The sequence below is a fragment of the Arachis ipaensis genome, chromosome B8, assembly GCF_059453495.1.
Source record: "Arachis ipaensis isolate K30076 ecotype BB chromosome B8, ASM5945349v1, whole genome shotgun sequence".
Lineage (NCBI taxonomy): Eukaryota > Viridiplantae > Streptophyta > Magnoliopsida > Fabales > Fabaceae > Arachis > Arachis ipaensis.
The window spans coordinates 39,258,657-39,282,922 of record NC_142443.1 but is presented as its reverse complement, the minus strand read 5'-3'; the positions used below and the strand labels follow the sequence as shown (position 1 = coordinate 39,282,922).

The following is a 24,266-nucleotide window of genomic DNA, read 5'->3' as shown; positions in this document are numbered from 1 at the left end:
TCTATTTATTTATTTATCTACTAACATCTCTTCCTCACATCACTCACCAAATTCGAACCCCCTCTTCTATCTGAGTTCGAATTTTTCTTCTTTTCTTCTTCTACTAACAATAAGGAACCTCTTTACTATGACATAGAGGATTCCTCTTCTTTTCTTTTTCTCTTCTCTTTCTTATGAGCAGGGACAAAGAAAAAGGCATTCTTGTTGAAGCTGATCCAGAACCTGAAAGGACTCTGAAGAAAAAATTAAGAGAAGCTAAATTACAACAATCCAGAGACAACCTTATTGAAAATTTTGAACAAGTAAAGGAAATGGCAGCCGAACCCAACAACAATAATGCAAGGAGAATGCTTGGTGACTTTACTGCACCTAATTCCAATTTACATGGAAGAAGCATCTCCATTCCTGCCATTAAAGCAAACAACTTTGAGCTGAAACCTCAGCTAGTTTCTCCGATGCAACAGAACTGCAAGTTTCATGGACTTCCATCTGAAGATCCTTTTCAGTTCTTAACTGAATTCTTGCAGATCTGTGATACTGTTAAGACTAATGGAGTAGATCCTGAAGTCTACAGGCTCATGCTTTTCCCATTTGCTGTAAGAGATAGAGCTAGAGTGTGGTTGGATTCTCAACCCAGAGATAGCATGAATTCTTGGGATAAGCTGGTCACGGCTTTCTTAGCCAAGTTCTTTCCTCCTCAAAAGCTGAGCAAGCTTAGAGTGGATGTTCAAACCTTTAGACAGAAAGAAGGTGAATCCCTCTATGAAGCTTGGGAAAGATACAAGCAGCTGACCAAAAAGTGTCCTTCTGACATGCTTTCAGAATGGACCATCCTGGATATATTCTATGATGGTTTATCTGAGCTATCAAAGATGTCATTGGATACTTCTGCAGGTGGATCCATTCACCTAAAGAAAACGCCTGCAGAAGCTCAAGAACTCATTGACATGGTTGCTAATAACCAGTTCATGTACACTTCTGAGAGGAATCCTGTGAGTAATGGGACGCCTATGAAGAAGGGAGTTCTTGAAATTGATACTCTGAATGCCATATTGGCTCAGAACAAAATATTGACTCAGCAAGTCAATATGATTTCTCAGAGTCTGACTGGAATGCAAGCTGCATCCAATAGTACTCAAGAGGCTTCTTATGAAGAAGAAGCTTATGATCCTGAGAACCCTGCAATAGCAGAGGTAAATTACATGCGTGAACCTTATGGAAACACCTATAATCCATCATGGAGAAATCATCCAAATTTCTCATGGAAGGATCAAAAGCCTCAACAAGGCTTTAATAATGGTGGAAAAAACAGGTTTAGCAATAGCAAGCCTTTTCCATCATTCACTCAGCAGCAGACATAGAATTTTGAGCAGAATCCATCTAGCTTAGCAAACTTAGTCTCTGATCTATCCAAGGCCACTGTAAGTTTCATGAATGAAACAAGGTCTTCCATTCGAAATTTGGAAGCACAAGTGGGCCAGCTGAGTAAAAAGACCACTGAAATCCCTCCTAGTACCCTCCCAAGCAATACAGAAGAGAATCCAAAAGGAGAGTGCAAGGCCATTGACATAAGCACCATGGCTGAACCTGTAAGGGAAGGAGAGGACGTGAATCCCAAGGAGGAAGACCTCCTGGGATGTCCAGTGATCAATAAGGAGCTTCCTTCTGAGGAACCAAAGGACTCTGAGGCTCATCTAGAGACCATAGAGATTCTATTGAACCTCCTTATGCCATTCATGAGTTCTGATGAGTATTCCTCTTCTGAAGAGAATGAGGATGTTACTGAAGAGCAAGCTGCCAAGTTCCTTGGTGCAATCATGAAGCTAAATGCCAAATTATTTGGTATTGAGACTTGGGAAGATGAACCTCCCTTGTTCACCAATGAACTAAGTGATCTGGATCAACTGACATTGCCTCAGAAGAGACAGGATCCTAGAAAGTTCATAATACGTTGTACCATAGGCACCATGATCTTTAAGGCTCTGTGTGACCTTGGTTCAGGGATAAACCTCATGCTCCTCTCTGTAATAGAGAAACTGGGAATCTATGGGGTGCAAGCTGCTAAAATCTCATTAGAGATGGCAGACAATTCAAGAAAACAGGCTTATGGACAAGTAGAGGACGTGTTAGTGAAGGTTGAAGGCCTTTACATCCCTACTGATTTCATAGTCCTAGATACTGAAAAGGAAGAGGATGAATCCATCATCCTAGGAAGACATTTCCTAGCCACAGCAAGAGCTGTGATTGATGTGGACAGAGGAGAATTGATCCTTCAATTAAATAAGGACAACCTTGTGTTTACAACTCAAGGATCTCTCTCTGCATCCATGGAGAGGAAGCATAGTAAGCTTCTCTCAAAGCAGAGTCAACCAAAGCCCCCACAGTCAAACTCTAAGTTTGGTGTTGGGAGGCCACAACCAAACTCTAAGTTTGGTGTCAAACCCCGATATCTAAACTCTAAGTTTGGTGTTGTGAGGACTCAACAAAGCTCTGTACATCTGTGAGGCTCCATGAGAGCCCACTGTCAAGATATTGACATTAAAGAAGCGCTTATTGGGAGGCAACCCAATGTTTATTTATCTAATTTTTATTTTCATGGTTTTTCATGTTTTATTAGGTACATGATCATGTGGAGTCACAAAATAAATATAAAAATTGAAAATGGAATCAAAAACAGCAGAAGAAAAATCACACCTTGGAGGAAGACCTTACTGGCGTTTAAACGCCAGTAAGAAGCATGTTTTGGGCGTTCAACGCCAGAACAGAGCATGGTTCTGGCGCTGAACGCCAGAAATGGGCAGCATCTGGGCATTTGAACGCCAGAAATGCACCCTGGAGGAGAGCTGGCGCTGAACGCCCAGAACAAGCATGGTTCTGGCGTTCAACGCCAGAAATGGGCAACTAAATGGGCGTTGAACGCCCAAAATGGGCACCAACCTGGCGCTGAACGCCCAGAGTTGTGTGCAAGGGCATTTTACATGCCCAATTTGTTGCAAGGTTGTAAATCCTTGAACACTTCAGGATCTGTGGACCCCACAGGATCCCCACCTACCTCCACTTACTTCTTCTCACCCCTCTTTCACACAATCCCATAAACACTCTTCCCCAAAACCCCTCACCAATCACCTCAATCTCTCTTCCCCATCACCTCTTCACCATTCACATCCATCCACTCTTCCCCAAAAACTACCTCATAAACTCCACCTACCTTCAAAATTCAAAATCAATTTCCCACCCAAAACCCACCCTTATGGCCGAAACTTACCCCCCTCCCTTCCCTATATAAAGCCTTCCATTCTTCCTCATTTTCACACAACACAACCCTCTCTTCTCTTCTTGGCCGAAACACACCTCCCCCCTCTTCTCCATCTTTTCTTCTTCTTCTTCATCTAATTCTTTATTTTCTTGCTCGAGGGCGAGCAATATTCTAAGTTTGGTATGGTAAAAGCATAAGCTTTTTGTTTTTCCATTACCATTGATGGCACCTAAGACCGGAGAATCCTCTAGAAAAGGGAAAGGGAAGACAAAAGCTTCCACCTCCGAGTCATGGGAGATGGAAAGGTTCATCTCCAAAGCCCATCAAGACCACTTCTATGATGTTGTGGCCAAGAAGAAGGTGATCCCCGAGGTCCCTTTCAAGCTCAAGAGAAATGAGTATCCGAAGATCCGACATGAAATCCAAAGAAGAGGTTGGGAAGTTCTAACAAACCCCATCCAACAAGTCGGCATCCTAATGGTTCAAGAGTTCTATGCCAATGCATGGATCACTAGGAACCATGATCAAAGTAAGAACCCGAATCCAAAGAATTATGTTACAATGGTTCGGGGGAAATACTTGGATTTTAGTCCGGAAAATGTGAGGTTGGCGTTTAACTTGCCTATGATGCAAGGAGATGAACGCCCCTACACTAGAAGGGTCAACTTTAATCAAAGGTTGGACCAAGTCCTTATGGACATATGTGTGGAAGGAGCTCAATGGAAGATTGACTCCAAAGGCAAGCCGGTTCAACTAAGAAGATTGGACCTCAAGCCTGTGGCTAGAGGATGGTTGGAGTTCATCCAACGCTCCATCATCCCCACTAGCAACCGAACTGAAGTTACTGTGGATCGGGCCATCATGATCCATAGCATCATGATTGGAGAAGAAGTAGAGGTTCATGAAGTCATCTCCCTTGAACTCTACAAAATAGCCGAAAAGCCCTCTCCTGGGGCAAGGCTAGCTTTTCCTCATCTTATCTGGCATCTATGTTACTCAGCTGGAGCTTTCATAGAAGGAGACATTCACATTGAGGAAGAGAAGCCCATCACTAAGAAAAAGATGGAGCAAGCAAGAGAGCCCATTCATGGAGCTCAAGAGGCGTATGAAGCTCATCACCATGAGATCCCGGAGATGCCTCAAATGCATTTTCCTCCACAAAACTATTGGGAGAAAATCAACACCTCCCTAGGAGAATTAAGTTCCAACATGGGACAACTAAGGGTGGAACATCAAGAGCACTCCATCATCCTTCATGAAATAAGAGAAGATCAAAAAACAATGAGGGAGGAACAGCAAAGACAAGGAAGAGACATAGAAGAGCTCAAGGACATCATTGGTTCCTCAAGTAGGAAACGCCACCATCACTAAGGTGGATTCATTCCTTATCTATGTTTGTGTCTTCATTACATGATCATTAGTAGTTAGTAACTATGTCTTAAAGTTATGAATGTCCTATGAATCCATCACCTCTCTTAAATAAAAAATGTTTTAATTCAAAAGAACAAGAAGTACATGAGTTTTGAATTTATCCTTGAACTTAGTTTAATTATATTGATGTGGTGACAATGCTTCTTGTTTTCTGAATGAATGCTTGAACAGTGCATATGTCTTTTGAAGTTGTTGTTTAAGAATGTTAAATATGTTGGCTCTTGAAAGAATGATGACTAGGAAACATGTTATTTGATAATCTGAAAAATCATAAAAATGATTCTTGAAGCAAGAAAAAGTAGCAAAGAACAAAGCTTGCAGAAAAAAAAAAATAGGCGAAAAAAATTAGAAAGAAAAAGCAAGAAGAAAAAGCCAATAACCCTTAAAACCAAAAGGCAAGGGTAAATAAAAAGGATCCCAAGGCTTTGAGCATTAGTGGATAGGAGGGCCTAAAGGAATAAAATCCTGGCCTAAGCGGCTAAACCAAGCTGTCCCTAACCATGTGCTTGTGGCGTGTAGGTGTCAAGTGAAAACTTGAGACTAAGTGGTTAAAGTCAAGGTCCAAAGCAAAAAAAGAGTGTGCTTAAGAACCCTGAACACCTCTAATTGGGGACTTTAGCAAAGCTGAGTCACAATCTGAAAAGGTTCACCCAATTATGTGTCTGTGGCATTTATGTATCCGGTGGTAATACTGGAAAACAAAGTGCTTAGGGCCACGGCCAAGACTCATAAAATAGCTGTGTTCAAGAATCATCATACTAAACTAGGAGAATCAATAACACTATCTGAACTCTGAGTTCCTATAGATGCCAATCATTCTGAACCTCAATGGATAAAGTGAGATGCCAAAACTATTCAAGAGGCAAAAAGCTACAAGTCCCGCTCATCTGATTGAAGCTATGTTTCATTGATAGTTTGGAATTTATAGTATATTCTCTTCTTTTTATCCTATTTGATTTTCAGTTGCTTGGGGACAAGCAACAATTTAAGTTTGGTGTTGTGATGAGCGGATAATTTATACGCTTTTTGACATTGTTTTTAGTATGTTTTTAGTAGAATCTAGTTACTTTTAGGGATGTTTTCATTAGTTTTTATGTTAAATTCACATTTCTGGACTTTACTATGAGTTTGTGTGTTTTTCTGTGATTTCAAGTATTTTCTGGCTGAAATTGAGGGACTTGAGCAAAAATCAGATTCAGAGGTTGAAGAAGGACTGCTGATGCTGTTGGATTTTGACCTCCCTGCACACAAAATGGATTTTCTGGAGCTACAGAACTCGAAATGGCGCGCTTCCAATTGCGTTGAAAAGTAGACATCCAGGGCTTTCCAGAAAAATATAATAGTCCATACTTTGCCCAAGTTTAGATGACGCAAACTGGCGTTCAACGCCCGCTCTCTGCCCAATTCTGGCGTCCAGCGCCAGAAACAAGTTGCAAAGTGGAGTTCAACGCCCAAAATGGCACAAAAAGTGGCGTTGAACTCCAAAAAAGACCTCTACACGTGCAACACTCAAGCTCAGCCCAAGCACACACCAAGTGGGCCCCGGAAGTGAATTTATGCATCAATTACTTACTTCTGTAAACCCTAGTAGCTAGTTTATTATAAATAGGACCTTTTACTATTGTATTAGAGATCTTTGATCAGTTGTATGCTATTTTAGATCACGTTTGAGGACTGGCCTCTCGGCCATGCCTAAACCTTTCACTTATGTATTTTCAACGGTAGAGTTTCTACACTCCATAGATTAAGGTGTGGAGCTCTGCTGTTCCTCAAAGATTAATGCAAAGTACTACTGTTTTCTATTCAATTCAACTTATTCCGCTTCTAAGATATCCATTCGCACCCAAGAACATGATGAATGTGATGATTATGTGACGCTCATCATCATTCTCCCTTATGAACGCGTGCCTGACAAACACTTCTGTTCTACATGCGAACAAGCTAGAATGAATATCTCTTGGATCTCTTAATCAGGATCCTCGTGGTATAAGTTAGAACCCATGGATGGCCATTCCTGAGGTCCGGAAAGTCTAAACCTTGTCTGTGGTATTCCGAGTAGGATCCGGGAAGGGATGGCTGTGACGTACTTCAAACTCGCGAGTGCTGGGCGTAGTGACAGACGCAAAAGGATAGTAAATCCTATTCCAGTATGATCGGGAACCTCAGATGATTAGCCGTGCCGTGACAGAGCATTTGGACTATTTTCACAAGAGGAGGGGATTGTAGCCACTGACAACGGTGATGCCCTTGCATAAAGCTTGCCATGGAAAGGAGTAAGACTGATTGGATGAAGACAGCGGGAAAGCAGAGGTTCAGAGGGACGAAAGCATCTCCATACGCTTATCTGAAATTCTCACCAATGAGTTACATAAGTGTTTCTATCCTTCTTTTATTATTTAATTTTGAAAACTCCATAATTATTTTATATCCGCCTGAATGAGATTTACAAGGTGACCATAGCTTGCTTCATACCAACAATCTCCGTGGGATCGACCCTTACTCACGTAAGGTTTATTACTTGGACGACCCAGTGCACTTGCTGGTTAGTTGTATCGAAGTTGTGACAAATTATGAATTGAGATTAGAGCACCAAGTTTTTGGAGCCATTACCAGAGATCACAATTTTTGTGCACCAGGTTGCATTGCTTTTATTTTTTGAATGTATGAAATAAACAGTGTGTATTTGAAGTTGGAATTTTAGAATATTGGCTCTTGAAAGAATAAGGAAAAAGGAAAAGTATTATTGGTAATCTAAAAAATCTAAAAATTGATTCTTGAAATAAGAAAAAGCAGCAAAAAGAAAAAGAAAAAGCTTGCATGCGAAAAAAAAAAGAAAAAGCAAGCAGAAAAAGCTAAAAGCTCTTTAAACCAAAAGGCAAGAGCAAAAAGCCAGTAACCCTTTAAACCAAAAGGCAAGGGTAAAAGGATCCAAGGCTTTGAGCATCAGTGGATAGGAGGTCCTAAAGGAATGAAATCTTGGCCTAAGCGGCTCAACCAAGCTGTCCCTAACCATGTGCTTGTGGCGTGAAGGTGTCAAGTGAAAAGCTTGAGACTGAGCGGTTAAAGTCGTGATCCAAAGCAAAAAGAGTGTGCTTAAGAACTCTAGACACCTCTTTCTCGGGATTCTAGCAAAGCTGAATCACAATATGAAAAGGTTCACCCAGCTAAAGTGTCTGTGGCATTTATGTATCCGGTGGTAATACTGGAAAACAAAGTACTTAGGGTCACGACCAAAACTCTGAAAGCTGTGTTCAAGAATAAAAAAGAAATTAACTAAGAGAATCAATAATATCATCTGGATTCTAAGTTTCTAAAGAGACCAACATTTTTGAGTTTCAATGGATAGTGAGATGCCAAAACTATTTAGAAGCAAAAAGCTACTAAGTCCCGCTCATCTAATTGAAACTGAGCTTCATTGGAAACTTTGAAATTTATTTGTATCTTACTTTTCTTTTTTATCCTACTGTGTTTTTATTTGCTTGAGGATAAGCAACGGTTTAAGTTTGGTGTTGTGGTGAGCAGATATTTTATACGCTTTTTGCCATCATTTTCATATAGTTTTTAGTATGTTGTGTTTAGTTTTTATTAATTTTTTATAGGTTTTAGTGCAAAATTCACATTTTTCGGATTCTACTATGAGTTTTTGTGTTTTTGAGCAATTTCAGGTAATTTCTGGCTAAATTTGAGGAGCGAGAGCAAAAGTCTGATTTAGAGACAGAGAAAGCACTGCAGATGCTGTCCGGATCTGACCTCCTTGCACTCGGAAGAGCTTTAATGGAGCTACAGAAATCCAAATGGAGTGTTTTTAATGGATATGGAAAGCGGACTTCCAGAGCTTTCCAAAAATATATAATAGTCTATACTTTACTTCAGATTAGAAGGCCCAAAACTAGCGTCCAACGCCAGCTATCTACCCCAGTTCCAGCACCAACGCCCAAAGGAGAAGAGACCAGCGTCCAATGCCTAAGAAGGACCCCCTAGCCAGTGTTTAATACCCTAGAGGCCTCCTAGCACATCGATCTCAATCAAGCTCAGCCCAAACACTCACCAAGCGGGCCCCAGAAGTGGATTTTGGCACTAAAAGACAATTTTACCCTTCTTTTGTAATCCTTAGTCATTTGTTTAATATTTAAAGTAGAAGATCACTCTTGTTAAGGACTTTTCGATCTTCCACTACTTTTACACGTTTATCATTGTATTTTCTGTCAGTATGAGTTTCTAAACCTCCTAGGTTGAGGGGAAGAGCTCTGCCGAGTTTTATGGATTAATAAAGTACTACTGTTCTTTCTCAATTCGTGTTTGATTCTCTATTCTAAGTTGTATCTTCGTTCTTCATCATTATGAATGATTGAACCGGCACAAGGTTATCTCATTCTACATGGGTTCAGAGTGAGTCTTTCATCGGACAATGATGAACGACTAGCTAGATTATACATCTCTTAGACAGCTAATCCACGACTTTGTTGGGGACTTCTCGAAACACCAGTTCATCCGAGGTAAGGGGAGATTAGAGTCTTTGTGGTAGAGGCTAGAACCAAAGGCGCAACATTCTTTGATCCAGAAGATTCGACCTTGTCTGTGGCGTTTTGTGTAGGATCACTAAGAGGAATGAACTGTAGGAGATTCACCCCAATCAGAATGGATCCACACTAACCTTGGGGTTCAGATATGGAGGAGCATTGACGACCTCTCAACTGGCGTTGATCACATATAGCCTGCCATAGAAGAAATCATTCACAGTTGAAGAAGACAGTAAGACCGGATTAATCCAAAAGAACAAAGCATCTCCTAGCCTTAACTATCTTCTTATCACTAGTTATAATCAAACATAGTAATTCCATCTTATTTTCTTTTTATGCATTTAAACAAATCCAACAACTCTTCTCTCCGCCTGACTAAGATCTACAAAATAACTATAGCTTGCTTCAAACCACAATCCTCGTGGGATCGACCCTGACTCACCTCAGGTATTACTTGGACGACCTAGTACACTTGCTGGTTCAGTTGTATGAAGTGTGGGAATTCGGACACCAACTTTTTGGCGCCGTTGCCGGGGATTGTTCAAGTTTGGACAACTGACAGATTATCTTGTTACTTAGATTAGGTAAATTTTCTTTTCTTTACAGGTTTAGTTTTATTTTATCTGAGTCTTTTATTTTCTTTTCAAAAAGTTTTCAAAAACCTTTTCTTTTTTTTTTATTAATCCTTATTTTTTGTTTGAGTCTTTTGTTTTTGTTCTTGTTGAATTTTCGAATTCTTTGAGTCTTTTTTCTAAAAATTTTCAAAAATAGTGTCTTTCGTTTAAATCTTATGTCAATCTTTAAGTTTGGTGTCTTCTTGTGTCTTTTCTTTTAAAAATTTTCGAAATTTGTGTCTTTGGTTTTCAAAAATTTTAAGTTTGGTGTCCTTTGCATGTTCTTATTTTCTTTGAATCTTTTGAGTTTTGTTCTTGGTGTTCTTCTTGATCTTCAAAGTGTTCTTATTTTTCTTCTTGTTTTGATCTTAAAATTTTTAAGTTTGGTGTCTTTTTGTGTTTTTCTTTGCATTTTTCGCACACTAGGTGTTCTTAGATCTAAAAATTTTAAGTTTGGTGTCTTTTTGTTGTTTTTCTCTTTCTTCATTGATGAGCGGATAATTTATACCCTTTTTGGCATTGTTTTTATATAGTTTTTAGTATGTTTTAGTTACTTTTTATTATATTTTTATAAGTTTTTATGCAAAAATAACATTTCTGGACTTTACTATGAGTTTGTGTGTGTTTTTATAATTTCAGTTATTTTCTGGCTGAAATTGAGGGACCTGAGCAAAAGTCTGATTCAGAGGCTGAGAAAGGACTGCAGATACTGTTGGATTCTGACCCACCTGAACTCGAAATGGATTTTATGGAGCTACAGAAGCCCAATTGATACACTCTCAATTGCGTTGGAAAGTAGACATCTTGGGCTTTCCCGAAATATATAATAGTCCATGCTTTGTCCGAGATTTGATGGCCCAAACTGGCGTTAAACACCAGCCAGAGACCAGTTTCTGGCGTAAAATGCCAGAACTGGCACCAGAACTGGAGTTAAACGCCCAAACTGGCATCCAAGCTGGCGTTTAACTCTAGAAATGGCCTATGCATGGGTAAAGCTTAATGCTCAGCCCAAGCACACACCAAGTCGGCCCCGGAAGTAGATTTCTGCACTATCTGCACTTAGTTACTCAATTTTTGTAAATCCTAGTATCTAGTTTAGTATAAATAGCACTTTTTACTATTGTATTAGGGATGGATCAAAACTTTTGATCTTTTCAATTTTATGTTACATTTGGAGGCTATCCACACGGCCATGACTAGACCTTTTTCTCTTATGTATTTTCTACGGTGGAGTTTCTACACCTCATAGATTAAGGTGCGGAGCTCTGCTGTTCTTCATGAATTAATGCAAGTACTATTGTTTCTCTTTCAATTTACGCCTACTTCTTCTCCAAGATATGCTCTCGTACTTAATTCAGTTAAGTCAGAATGAAGGGGTGACCTGTGACAACCACCCACAATCTTCGTTACTCGCTTAGCCAAGATCTGTGTGCCTGACAACCACAAGCGGTCTACATGATGTTCAACGTAGTCATTGGACGACAGCCGGAGTATATTCTCTTGGGTCTCTAATCCACGGATCGAGTTCGTGAGATTAGAACCTTCGTGGTATAGGCTAGAACCAATTGGCAGCATTCTTGAGATCCGGAAAGTCTAAACCTTATCTATGGTATTCCGAGTAGGATCTGGGAAGGGATGACTGTGACGAGTTTCAAACTCGTGAATGTTGGGCACAGTGACAGTGTGCAAAAGAATAGAGAGATCCTATTCCGACGCTAGTGAGAACCGACAGATGATTAGCCGTGCAGTAGCTGTAGCCATATTTTTCATCCGAGACGAGAAATCTGACAGTTGATTAGCCGTGCAGAAACCGTACCTGGTATTTTTCATTCGAGAGGATCATACAGCTTGCCATGGAAGGAAGCACGCATGATTGGATGAAGACAATAGGAAAGCAGAGGTTCAGAAGCAACAATTGGATGAAGACATATATTTTACATAAGTATCTTTATTTTAATTTACGTTTTATTTATCTTTTAATTATCAAAACCTCATAATCATTTGAATCCGCCTGACTAAGATTTACAGGATGACCATAGCTTGCTTCAAGCCAACAATCTCCGTGGGATCGACCTTTACTCACGTATGGTATTACTTGGAAGACCCAGTGCACTTGTTGGTTAGTTGTGCGGAGTTGTGAAAAGTGTGATCACAATTCCGTGCACCAAGTTTTTGGCGCCGTTGTCGGGGATTGTTCGAGTTTGAACAACTGACGGTTAATCTTGTTGCTTAGTTTGGGTAATTTTATTATATGTTTAAGCTTTTTATTTTTAATTTCGAAAAAAAAATATGTGTTTTCGAAAAAAATCATTCAATAATTTTTAAGAATGAATTCTAGAGCTTCATGGGATATGTTGAAGCCTGGCTGGCTGTTAAGCCATGTCTAATCTTTTGGACTGAGGTTTCCACTTTTCACTGTAGAAAGGACATGTCTGTATTTGTTATGCTAAAGCTTGGCTGGCCATTTGGCCATGTCTAATTCTTTTGGACCGGAGCTTTAGAATAACATTGCATGAGCCTTTGGATTCTTAAATCTAATATTGTTAGTTACAATGTTTTGCTAAAGCTTGGCTGGCCATTTGGCCATGTCTAATTCTTTTGGATCGAAGCTTTAGACTAACACTGCATGAATCCTAGAATTCTTATTAAAAATTTTGAATTTCTTTATTTTATTTTTCCAAAAGAATTTCGAAAAAAATATACAAAAAAATTTTTAAAAACCAAAAAATTTTGTGTTTCTTGTTTGAGTCTAGTGTCAAATTTTAAGTTTGGTGTCAATTGCATGTTTTAATTTTTCTTTAATTTTCGAAAATATATGCATTGTGTTCTTCATTGATCTTCAAGTTGTTCTTGATGAATTTCCTTGTTTGATCTTTAAATTTTCTTGTTTTGTGTCTTTTCTTGTTTTTCTTGTGCATTTTCGAATTCATTGTGTCTAAACATAAAAAATTTCTAAGTTTGGTGTCTTGCATGTGTTTCTTCTCTTAAAAATTTTAAAAAATATGTTCTTGATGTTCATCTTGATCTTCAAAGTGTTCTTGGTGTTCATCTTGATATTCAAAGTGTTCTTGCACGCATTATTTGTTTTGATCTTAAATTCTTTTGTCTTGTATCATTTTGTTGTTTTTCTCTTTCTTCATTAATTTAAAAAAATCAAAAATAATATCTTTCCCTTATTTTACTCATAAATCTCGAAATTTTGGGTTGACTTAGTCAAAAAATTTTAAAATTTAGTTGTTTCTTGTTAGTCAAGTCAAAATTTTAATTTAAAAAAATTTTATCTTTTCAAATCTTTTTCAAAAATCAAATCTTTTTCATTGTCCTTCTTAATATTTTCAAATTTCTTAAATAAATTTTCAAAATATTTTTCTTATTTTTATTTCATATTTTTGAAATTATTGCTAACATTTAATGTTTTGATTCAAAAATTTCAAGTTTGTTACTTTCTTGTTAAGAAAGGTTCAATCTTTAAATTCTAGAAGCATATCTTTTAGTATCTTGTTAGTCAAGTCATCAACTTTAATTTTAAAAATCAATTTTTTTTAATTTCTTTTTCAAATCTTTTTTCAAAATAAATGTCAATCATATCTTTTTAAAATTTTAATTTCAAAATCTTTTTCTAACTTCTTATCTTTTCAAAATTTATTTTCAAATCTTTTTCAATTAACTACTTGACTTTTTTTTTTTATTTTAAAAGTTACTATTTTTTATCTTTTTCAAAACCACCTAACTACTTTTCTCTCTCATAAATTTCGAAAACTAACCAACAAAGTTTTCAAAAATCTTTTTAATTAATTTATTTTTCAATTTGCATTTATTTCTTTTCTTAAATTTTTTAATACTAACCAATAATTAAAATAAAAACAAAAATATTTTTCTTTTCTTTTAACTAATATTCGAATACTCTCTCTCTCTCTCTCTCTCTCATCTCTCTCTATTTATTTATTTACTAACACTTCTCTTCTACTTATAATTCGAACCCTCTCCCTCTCTCTGTGTTCGAATTCATCTTATTCTCTCTCTACCTCATTCTTCTATTCTTCTATTCTTATACTCACATAAAGGAATCTCTATACTGTGACATAGAGGATTCCTCTTCTTTTCTGCTCTCTTCTTTTTCATATGAGTAGGAATAGGGATAAAGACATTCTTGTTGAAGCTGATCCTGAACTTGAAAGAACTCTAAAGAGGAAGCTAAGAAAAGCTAAAGCACAACACTCTGGAGAGGACCTAACAGAAAATTTTGAAAAAAAAGCAGACATGGCAGCCGAACCCAATAACAATGGTGGAGATGCAAGAAAGATGCTTGGTGACTTTACTGCACCAACTTCCGACTTCTATGGAAGAAGCATCTCAATTCCTGCAATTGGAGCAAACAACTTTGAGCTTAAGCCTCAATTAGTTTCTCTAATGCAGCAGAATTGCAAGTTTCATGGACTTCCATTGGAAGATCCTCATCAGTTTTTAGCTGAATTCTTGCAAATCTGTGACACTGTTAAGACCAATGGGGTTAATCCCGAGGTCTACAGACTTATGCTTTTCCCCTTTGTTGTAAGAGACAGAGCTAGGATATAGTTGGACTCACAATCTAAAGAAAGCCTGAACTCTTGGAAAAAGTTAGTCAATGCTTTCTTGGCCAAATTCTTTCCGCCTCAAAAGATGAGCAAGCTTAGAGTGGAAGTCCAAACCTTCAGACAGAAGGAAGGTGAATCCCTCTATGAAGCATAGGAAAGATACAAGCAATTGATCAGAAGGCGTCCTTCTGACATGCTTTAAGAATGGAGCATCTTATGTATATTCTATGATGGTCTGTCTGAATTATCCAAGATGCCATTAGACCACTCTGCTGGTGGATCCTTCATCTGAAGAAAATGCCTGCAGAAGCCCAGGAACTCATTGAAATGGTTGCAAATAACTAGTTCATGTACACTTCTGAAAAAAATTCTGTGAATAATGGGATTACTCAGAAGAAAGGAGTTCTTGAGATTGATACTCTGAATACCATATTGGTTCAGAATAAAATATTGACTCAGCAGGATAATCTAATTTCTCAGAATCTGACTGGAATGCAAGCTGCATCCGACAGTACTAAAGAAGCCTCCTCTGAAGGAGAAGCTTATGACCCTGAGAATCCTGCAATGGAAGAGGTGAATTACATGGGAGAATCCTATGGAAACACTTACAATCCTTCATGGAGGAATCATCCTAATTTCTCATGGAAGGATCAGCAGAAGCCTAATCAAGGCTTCAATAATAATAATGGTGGGAGAAATAAGTTTGGCAATAGCAAGCCTTTTCCATCATCTTCTCAGCAACAGGCAGAGAATTCTAAGCAGAGCCTCTATGACTTAGCAACCATAGTCTCTGATCTATCTAAGACCACTCTCAGTTTTATGACTGAAACAAGGTCCTCCATCAGAAATTTGGAGGCACAAGTGGGTCAGCTGAGTAAAAAAGTTACTGAAATTCCTCCAAGTACTCTCCCAAGCAATACAGAAGAGAATCCAAAGAGAGAGTGCAAGGCCATCAATATACCCAAAGTGGCCGAACCTATAGAGGAGGAAGAGGCAGTGATCTCCAGTGAGGAAGACCTCAATGGACGTCCGCTGACCACTAAGGAGTTCCCTAATGAGGAACCAAAGGAATCTGAGGCTAATATAGAGACCATAGAGATTCCATGGAACTTAATGCTGCAGTTCATGAGCTCTGATGAAGATTCTTCCTCTGATGAGGATGAAGATATTGTTGAAGAGCAAGTAGCTCGGTATCTAGGAGCAATCATGAAGCTGAATGCCAAGTTATTTGGTAATGAGACTTGGGAGGATGAACCTCAATTGCTCATCAACGAACTGAATGCCTTGGTTCAGCAGATATTACCTCAGAAGAAACCGGATCCCGAAAGGTTCTTAGTACCTTGTACCATAGGCACCATGACCTTTGAAAAGGCTCTGTGTGACCTGGGGTCAGGAATAAACCTCATGCCACTCTCTGTAATGGAGAAACTAGAGATCTTTGAGGTACAAGCTGCAAGAATCTCACTAGAGATGGCAGACAAATCAATGAAACAGGCTTATGGACTTGTAGAGGATATCTTAGTGAAGGTTGAAGGCCTGTACATCCCTGCTGACTTCATAATCCTAGACACTGGGAAGGATGAGGATGAATCCATTATCCTTGGAAGGCCCTTCCTAGCCACAGCAAGAGCTATAATTGATGTGGACAGAGGAGAGTTAGTCCTTCAATTGAATGAGGACTGCCTTGTGTTTAGGGCTCAAGGATCTTCTTCTGTAACCATGGAGAGGAAGCATGAAAAGCTTCTCTCAATACAGAGTCAAGCAGAGCCCCCACATTCAAACTCTAAGTTTGGTGTTGGGAGGCCACCATCATGCTCTGAGTCTCTGTGAAGCTCTCTAAGAGCTCACTGTCAAGCTATTGACATTAAAGAAGCGCTTATTGGGAGGCAACCCAATGTTATTTATATATATATATATATATTAGACATTTGTTTTCCATTGTTATGTTATGTTTTATTTAGGTTGATGATCATGTGAAGTCATAAAAACAGCTGCTGAATCAAAGCAGAATCAAAAACAGCATCAAAAATAGCACACTCTAGAGGACAGGCTTACTGGCGTTTAAACGCCAGTAAGGATAGCAGAATGGGCGTTTAACGCCCAGTCTGGCAGCATTCTGGGCGTTAAACGCCAGAATTGGCAGACAGACTAGCGTTTAACACCAGAAAAGGGTGTCTGGCTGTCAAGCTGGCGTTAAACGCGAGAAAAGGGCATCAGCCTGGCGTTTAACGCCAGCAAAGGTAGCAGAGATGGCGTTAAACGCCAGAAATGGCACACAGAGGGCGTTTAAACGCCAGAAAGGTGCAGGGACCAGAATTCTTTGACACCTCAGGATCTGTGAATCCCACAGGATCCCAACTACCCCAACTCCCTTTCTCTTTTCTTCACACCTTTCCATAACACTCTTCCCCAAATACTATTCACCTGTCAAATTCTACCCTCTTTCCCATAATCTATTCACCACTCATATCCATCCACTCTTCCCCAAAAACCCATCATAAAACCCCACCTACCTCACCATTCAAATTCAAAACATCTCCCTTCCAAACCCAACCCCTTCATACACGACTTCCCTCTCTCTCTCTCTTACCCTATAAATACCCCTCCTTACCACCTTCAATTTCACACATCATAAACACTTAAACCCCCCCTTGGCCGAATCCAAAACACCCCTCTATCTCCTCCATTTCTTCTTCTTCTTCTCCTTTCTTTCTTCTTTTGCTCGAGGACGAGCAAATCTTTTAAGTTTGGTATGGGAAAAAGCTCTGCTTTTTGTTTTTCCATAACCATTAATGGCACCTAAGGCCGGAGAAACCTCTAGAAAGATGAAATGGAAGGCAGTTGCTTCCACCTCCGAGTCATGGGAGATGGAGAGATTCATCTCAAAGGTCCATCAAGACCACTTCTATGAAGTTATGGCAAAGAAAAAGGTGATCCCCGAGGTCCCTTTCATGCTCAAAAAGAGTGAATATCCGGAGATCCGACGTGAGGTTCGAAGAAGAGGTTGGGAAACTCTCACCAACCCCATCCAACAAGTCAGAATCTTAATGGTTCAAGAGTTCTATGCTAATGCATGGATCACTAAGAACCATGATCAAAGTGTAAACCCGAACCCAAAGAATTGGCTCACAATGGTTCGGGGGAAATACTTGGATTTCAGTCCGAAAACTGTAAGGTTGGCATTCAACTTGCCAATAATGAGAGGAGATCCTCATCCTTTCACTAGAAGAGTCAACTTTGATCAAAGGTTGGACCAAGTCCTCATGGACATCTGTATGGAAGGAGCTCAATGGAAGAGAGACTCCAAGGGCAAGTCGGTTCAACTGAGAAGGCTTGACCTCAAGCCCGTGGCTAGAGGATGGTTAGAGTTTATTCAACGCTCTATCATTCCTACTAGCAACCGGTCTGAAGTTACTGTGGACCGGGCTATCATGATCCATAGTATCATGATTGGGGAGGAAGTAGAAGTTCATGAGATCATATCCCTAGAACTATACAAGGTGGCTGACAAGCCCTCCACTTTGGCAAGGTTAGCCTTTCCCCATCTCATCTGTCACCTATGCAATTCATCGGAGTTGTCATAGAGGAAGACATCCTTATTGAATGGGACAAGCCCATCACTAAGAAGAGGATGGAGCAAACAAGAGAGCCCGCTCATGGACCTCAACAAGAGCATGAGAAAATTCCTCATCAAAAAATCCCTGAAATGCCTCAAAGGATGCATTTCCCTCCACACAACTATTGGGAGCAACTCAACACTTCTTTAGGAGATTTGAGTTCAAACATATAGCAACTAAGGATGGAGTATCAAGAGCACTCCATTATCCTCAATGAAATCAGAGAGGACCAAAAGGCCATGAGAGAGGAGCAACAAAGGCAAGGAAGAGACATAGAGGAGCTCAAGCACTCCATGGGATCTTCAAGAGGAAGAACTACCCGCCGTCACTAAGGTGGACCCGTTCTTTAATTTCCTTGTTCTTATTTTTCTATTTTTTCATTTTTATGCTTTATGTTTTGACTATGTTTGTGCCTTCATTACATGATCATTAGTGTTTAGAGTCTATGTCTTAAAGCTATGAACGATTCCATGAATCTCTCACCTTTCTTAAATGAAAAATGTTTTTATTTGCAAAAGAACAAGAAGTCCATAATTTCGAAATTTATCTTGAAATTAGTTTAATTATTTTGATGTGGTGGCAATACTTTTTGTTTTCTGAATGAATGCTTGAATAGTGCATATTTTTTATAGTGAAGTTTATGAATGTTAAAATTGTTGGATCCTGAAAGAATAATAAAAAAAGAGAAATGTTATTGATAATCTGAAAAAAAATTGATTCTTGAAGCAAGAAAAAGCAGTGAAAAACACAAAGCTTGCGAAAAAAAAAAAAAAGAAAAAGCAAGCAGAAAAAGCCAATAGCTCTTTAAACCAAAAGGCAAGAGCCAAAAAGCCAATAACCCTTTAAACTAAAAGGCAAGGGTAAAAAGGATCCAAGGCTTTGAGCATTAATGGATAGGAGGGCCCAAAGGAATAAAATCCTGGCCTAAGCGGCTAAATCAAGCTGTCCCTAACCATGTGCTTGTAGCGTGAAGGTGTCAAGTGAAAAGCTTGAGACTGAGTAGTTAAAGTCGTGGTCCAAAGCAAAAAGAGTGTGCTTAAGAGCTCTGGACACCTCTAACTGGGGACTCTAGCAAAGCTGAGTCACAATCTGAAAAGGTTCACCCAGTTATGTGTCTGTGGCATTTATGTATCCGGTGGTAATACTGGAAAACAAAATGCTTAGGGTCACGGCCAAGACTCATAAAGTAGCTGTGTTCAACAATCAACATACTAAACTAGGAGAATTAATAACACTATCTAAATTCTGAGTTCCTATGGTTGCCAATCATTCTGAACTTCAAAGGATAAAGTGAGATGCCAAAACTGTTCAGAAGCAAAAAGCTACTAGTCCCGCTCATCTAATTGAAACTAAGCTTCATTGATATTTTGAAATTGATTGTATATTCTCTTATTTTTATCCTATTTTATTTTTAGTTACTTGGGGACAAGCAACAATTTAAGTTTGGTGTTGTGATGAGCAAATAATTTATACCCTTTTTGGCATTGTTTTTACATAGTTTTTAGTATGTTTTAGTTACTTTTTATTATATTTTTATTAGTTTTTATGCAAAAATCACATTTATGGACTTTACTATGAGTTTGTGTATTTTTCTGTAATTTCAGGTATTTTCTGGCTGAAATTGAGGGATCTGAGCAAAAGTCTGATTCAGAGGCTAAGAAAGGACTGCAGATGCTGTTGGATTCTGACCCTCCTTCACTCGAAATGGTTTTTCTGGAGCTATAGAATCCTAATTGGCGCGCTCTCAATTGAGTTGGAAAGTATACGTCTTGGGCTTTCCAGCAATATATAATAGTCTATACTTTTCCCGAGATTTGATAGCCCAAACTGGCGTTAAACGCCAGCTAGAGACCCTTTTTTGGCGTAAAAAGCTAGAACTGGCACCAGAAATAGAGTTAAACGCACAAACTGGCATCCAAGCTGGCGTTTAACGCTAGAAATGGCCTATGCACATGTAAAGCTTAATTCTTAGCCCAAGCACACACCAAGTGGGCCCCAAAAGTAGATTTCTGCACTATCTGCACTTAGTTACTCAATTTCTGTAAACCCTAGTAACAAGTTTAGTATAATAGCACTTTTTACTATTGTATTAGGGATGGATCAGAACTTTTGATCTTTTCATTTTTATGTTACATTTGGAGGCTGACCACACGGCCATGCCTAGACCTTTTTCTCTTTTGTATTTTCTACGGTGGAGTTTCTACACCTCATAGGTTAAGGTGCGGAGCTCTGCTGTTCTTCATGAATTAATGCAAGTACTATTGTTTCTCTTTCAATTCACGCCTACTTCTTCTCCAAGATATACTCTCGTACTTAATTCAGTTAAGTCAGAATGAAGGGGTGACCCGTGACAACCACCCACTATCTTCGTTACTCGCTTAGCCAAGATCCGCGTGTCTGACAACCACAAGCGGTCTACATGATGTTCAACGTAGTCATTGGACGACAGCCGGAGTATATTCTCTTGGGTCTCTACTCCACGGACCGAGTCCATGAGATTAGAACCTTCGTGGTATAGGCTAGAACCAATTGGCAGCATTCCTGAGATCTGGAAAGTCTAAACCTTGTCTGTGGTATTCCGAGTAGGATCTGGGAAGGGATGACTGTGACGAGCTTCAAACTCGCGAATGTTGGGTGCAGTGATAGTGTGCAAAAGGATAGAGAGATCCTATTCCGACACTAGTGAGAACCGATAGATGATTAGCCGTGCGGTAGCTGTACCTGGTATTTTTCATCCGAGACGAGAAATCCGACAGTTGATTAGCTGTGCAGAAACCGTACCTGGTATTTTTCATCCGAGAGGATCATACAACTTACCATGGAAGGAAGCACGCATGATTGGATGAAGACAATAGGAAAGTAGAGGTTCAGAAGCAACAAAGCATCTCCAAACGCTTATCTGAAATTCCCACCAATGAATTACATAAGTATCTTTATTTTAATTTACGTTTTATTTATCTTTTAATTATCAAAACCTCATAATCATTTGAATCCGCTTGACTAAGATTTACAGGATGACCATAACTTGCTTCAAGCCGGCAATCTCCGTGGGATCGACCCTTACTCACGTAAGGTATTACTTGGACGACCCAGTGCACTTGCTGGTTAATTGTGCGGAGTTGTGAAAAGTGTGATCACAATTTCGTGCACCATTCATTAATTCAAAAAATCAAAAAAATAAAATATCTTTTCTTATCTTTATCTCAATTTTCGAAAAAAAGCAAAAACAAAGATTTTAAATTTTAATTTCAAAATCATTATGTTATCTTATCTTGAGTTTTAAATTTCAAGTTCAAATCTTTTCAAAATCATATCTTTTTCAAATTTCTATCTTATCTTTCTATCTTTCTTCAAAATTCAAAAAATCTTATCTTATCTTATTTCAAATTCAAATTTTAAAATTCAATTTCAAAATTCAAAATTTAAATTTCAAATTTCAAAATAAAATCTTTTTCAAAAAATTAAATTTTAAATCTTATCTTTTTCAAAATCTTTTTCAAATAGTTTCAAATTCTTATCTCATCTTTTCTAATTTCAAATTTTAAATTCAAATCTTTTCTAATCTTCTATCTTATCTTGTTTTCAAATCTTTCTTAATTAGTTAGCTGTTTCTCTTCTTTTTCAAAACTTCCTAACTAATTCCTCTCTTCTAATTTTCGAAAATACCTTCTTTAATTCTCTCTCTTCTTTTTCGAAATTCATAACTTAATTTTCAAATATTTTTAGTTAATTAACCTTTATTTTTGAATTTAATAAATAAATAAAATAAAAAACAAAAATATTTTAATTCTTGTTTCTCTTTTTACTTCTAATTTTCGAATTTTTCCTCTCTCTTATTCGAATTCTTCTTCTCTCTCTTCTTCTATTTTCATTCTTCTTTTTTTATCCATCACATCTCACTGGGAGTTCTCTGTCCTCTGGCATAGAAGCTTCCTTTTTCTGTTATATCTTTGTTTTCTTGTTTATGACCAGGAACAGAAACAAAGAACCTCTCTCTAATCATGATCCTAAACCTGAGAAAACTCTAAGGAAGCGTTTGCAACAAGCTAAAGCACAACATTCCGGAAGAAATCTCTCAGAAAATTTTGAACTTGAAGCAAAACACATGGCAACCGAACCTAATCATGAAGGAGAGGCAAGAAAGGTTCTTGGTGCTTACACTAAGCCTACCTCTAACTTCTATGGTAGAAGTATCTCTATACCTGCCATTGGAACTAACAACTTTGAGCTGAAACCTCAACTGGTGACCTTAGTTCAACAGAACTTCCAGTACCATGGACATCCACAGGAAGATGCTAATAAATTCTTATCTAACTTCTTGCAGATATGTGACACAGTCAAGACTAATGGAGTGAGTCCTAAGGTCTATAAACTTATGCTCTTTCCTTTTGCTGTAAGAGACAGACCTAGAGTGTGGTTAGATTCTCAACCTAATGAGAGTCTTGACACATGGGAGAAGGTGGTCAATGCATTCTTAACCAAGTTTTTTCCACCCTAAAAGTTGAGCAGACTTAGGGTGGAAGTTCAAATCTTTAGACAAAAAGAGGGTGAATCCCTCTATGAAACTTGGGAGAGATACAAGCAACTTATCAGAAGATATCCTCCCAACATGATCCCAGACTGGACCACACTAGACATCTTCTATGATAGCCTTTTTGAGATATCCAAGATGTCACTGGATAACTCTGCTGGTGGATCACTCCATTGGAAAAAAACGCCTGAAGAGGCAAGAGAACTCATTGACATGGTTACAAACAACCAATTTATGTACACTTCTGAAAGAAACCCTGTAAGTAATGGGGTACTTCAGAAGAAAGGAGTTCCTGAAGTTGACACTCTGAATGCTATATTGGCTCAGAACAAGATATTGACCCAGCAAGTCAATATGATCTCTCAGCATTTGATTGGAATGCAAGCTGCAGCTGGCATCACTCAAGAAGCTTCTTCTGAAGCTTATGATCCTGACCAACTCACCATGAAAAAGGTGAATTACATGGGAGAACCCTATGAAAACACCTACAATCCCTCATAGAGGAATCATCCTAACCTTTCATGGAAGGATCAACAGAAGCCTTAGCAAGGCTTCAACAACAGTTAAGGTGGAACGAACCAAAACAGGTTCAACAACAGACCACCATTCCCATCTTCTCAAGGGAATATGGAGACCCCTAAGCAGAGCCTTTCTAACTTAGTTACTATAGTCTCCCACCTCTCTAAGACCATTCATAGTTTCATAACTAAAACAAGGTCCTCCATCAGAAACTTGGAAGTACAAGTTGGTCAACTGAGCAAGAGAATCCCTGAGACTCCTCCTGACACTCTTTCTAGTAACACTGAAGTAAACCCAATAGAAGAGTGTAAGGCCATCTCCACAGAGGCTGAGGCCGAATCTGGAGAGACTGGAATGGCGTTGAACGCCAGTGAGGAAGCCCTCACTGGGCGTTCAACGCCCAAACTGACAGGGACTCTGGCGTTGAACGCCAGGAAGAACAGCCCTGCTAGGCGTTCAATACCCAACTTGATAAAGGAACTGGTGTTGAACGCCAGTGAAGGGATGCATGATGGGAATTCAACGCCCAAAGAACCATTAGAACTGGCGTTGAACGCCAGTGATGGTATACCTACTAAATGTTCAGCACCCACTAAAGAAATTCCTACCCAAGAATTAAAGGAAGCCAAGGCTCATGTAGAGACCATAGAGGTTCCTTTGCATACACTCTTGCAGTGCATAAGTTCTGATGAATATTCATCCTCTAATGAGGATGAGGACACTAGGAAAGAGGAAGTTGCTCGCTACCTAGGAGATCTCATGAAGCTAAATACCAAGTTATTTGGTACAAAACCTTTAGAGGAAGAACCTCTAGTGCTTACCAAAGAACTAAATGCTTTGGTTCAGCAGAAGCTACCTCAGAAGCTTCCGGATTCTGGACGCTTCCTAATTCCTTACACCATAGGCACCATGACCTTCGAGTAGGTCACACATAAATCTTATGCCACTCTCTGTAATGTAGAAGCTGGGAATCTTTGAGGTACAAGCTGCAAACATCTCACTAGAGATGGCAGACAAATCAATGAAGAAAGCATATGGCTTAGTAGAGGATGTATTGGTAAAGGTTGAAGACCTTTACATCCCTACAAACTTCATAATCTTAGATACTAGGGAAGATGAGGATGAATCCATCATCATTGGAAGACCTTTCCTAGCCAGTGGCAATGCTATCATTGATGTAGTTAAGAGAGAACTGATTCTACAA

The 24,266-nt window shown here is 38.8% G+C and overlaps 1 non-coding gene across 1 annotated transcript; it reads right to left on the bottom strand.

Annotated features, from left to right (window-relative positions):
• Positions 1–710: 710 nt before the first annotated feature.
• LOC148547758 (small nucleolar RNA R71) lies at positions 711–818 on the bottom strand. The gene has a single exon (XR_015897779.1). It is a non-coding gene; the product is annotated as a small nucleolar RNA R71 (small nucleolar RNA).
• Between the last annotated feature and the right edge of the window lie 23,448 nt (positions 819–24,266).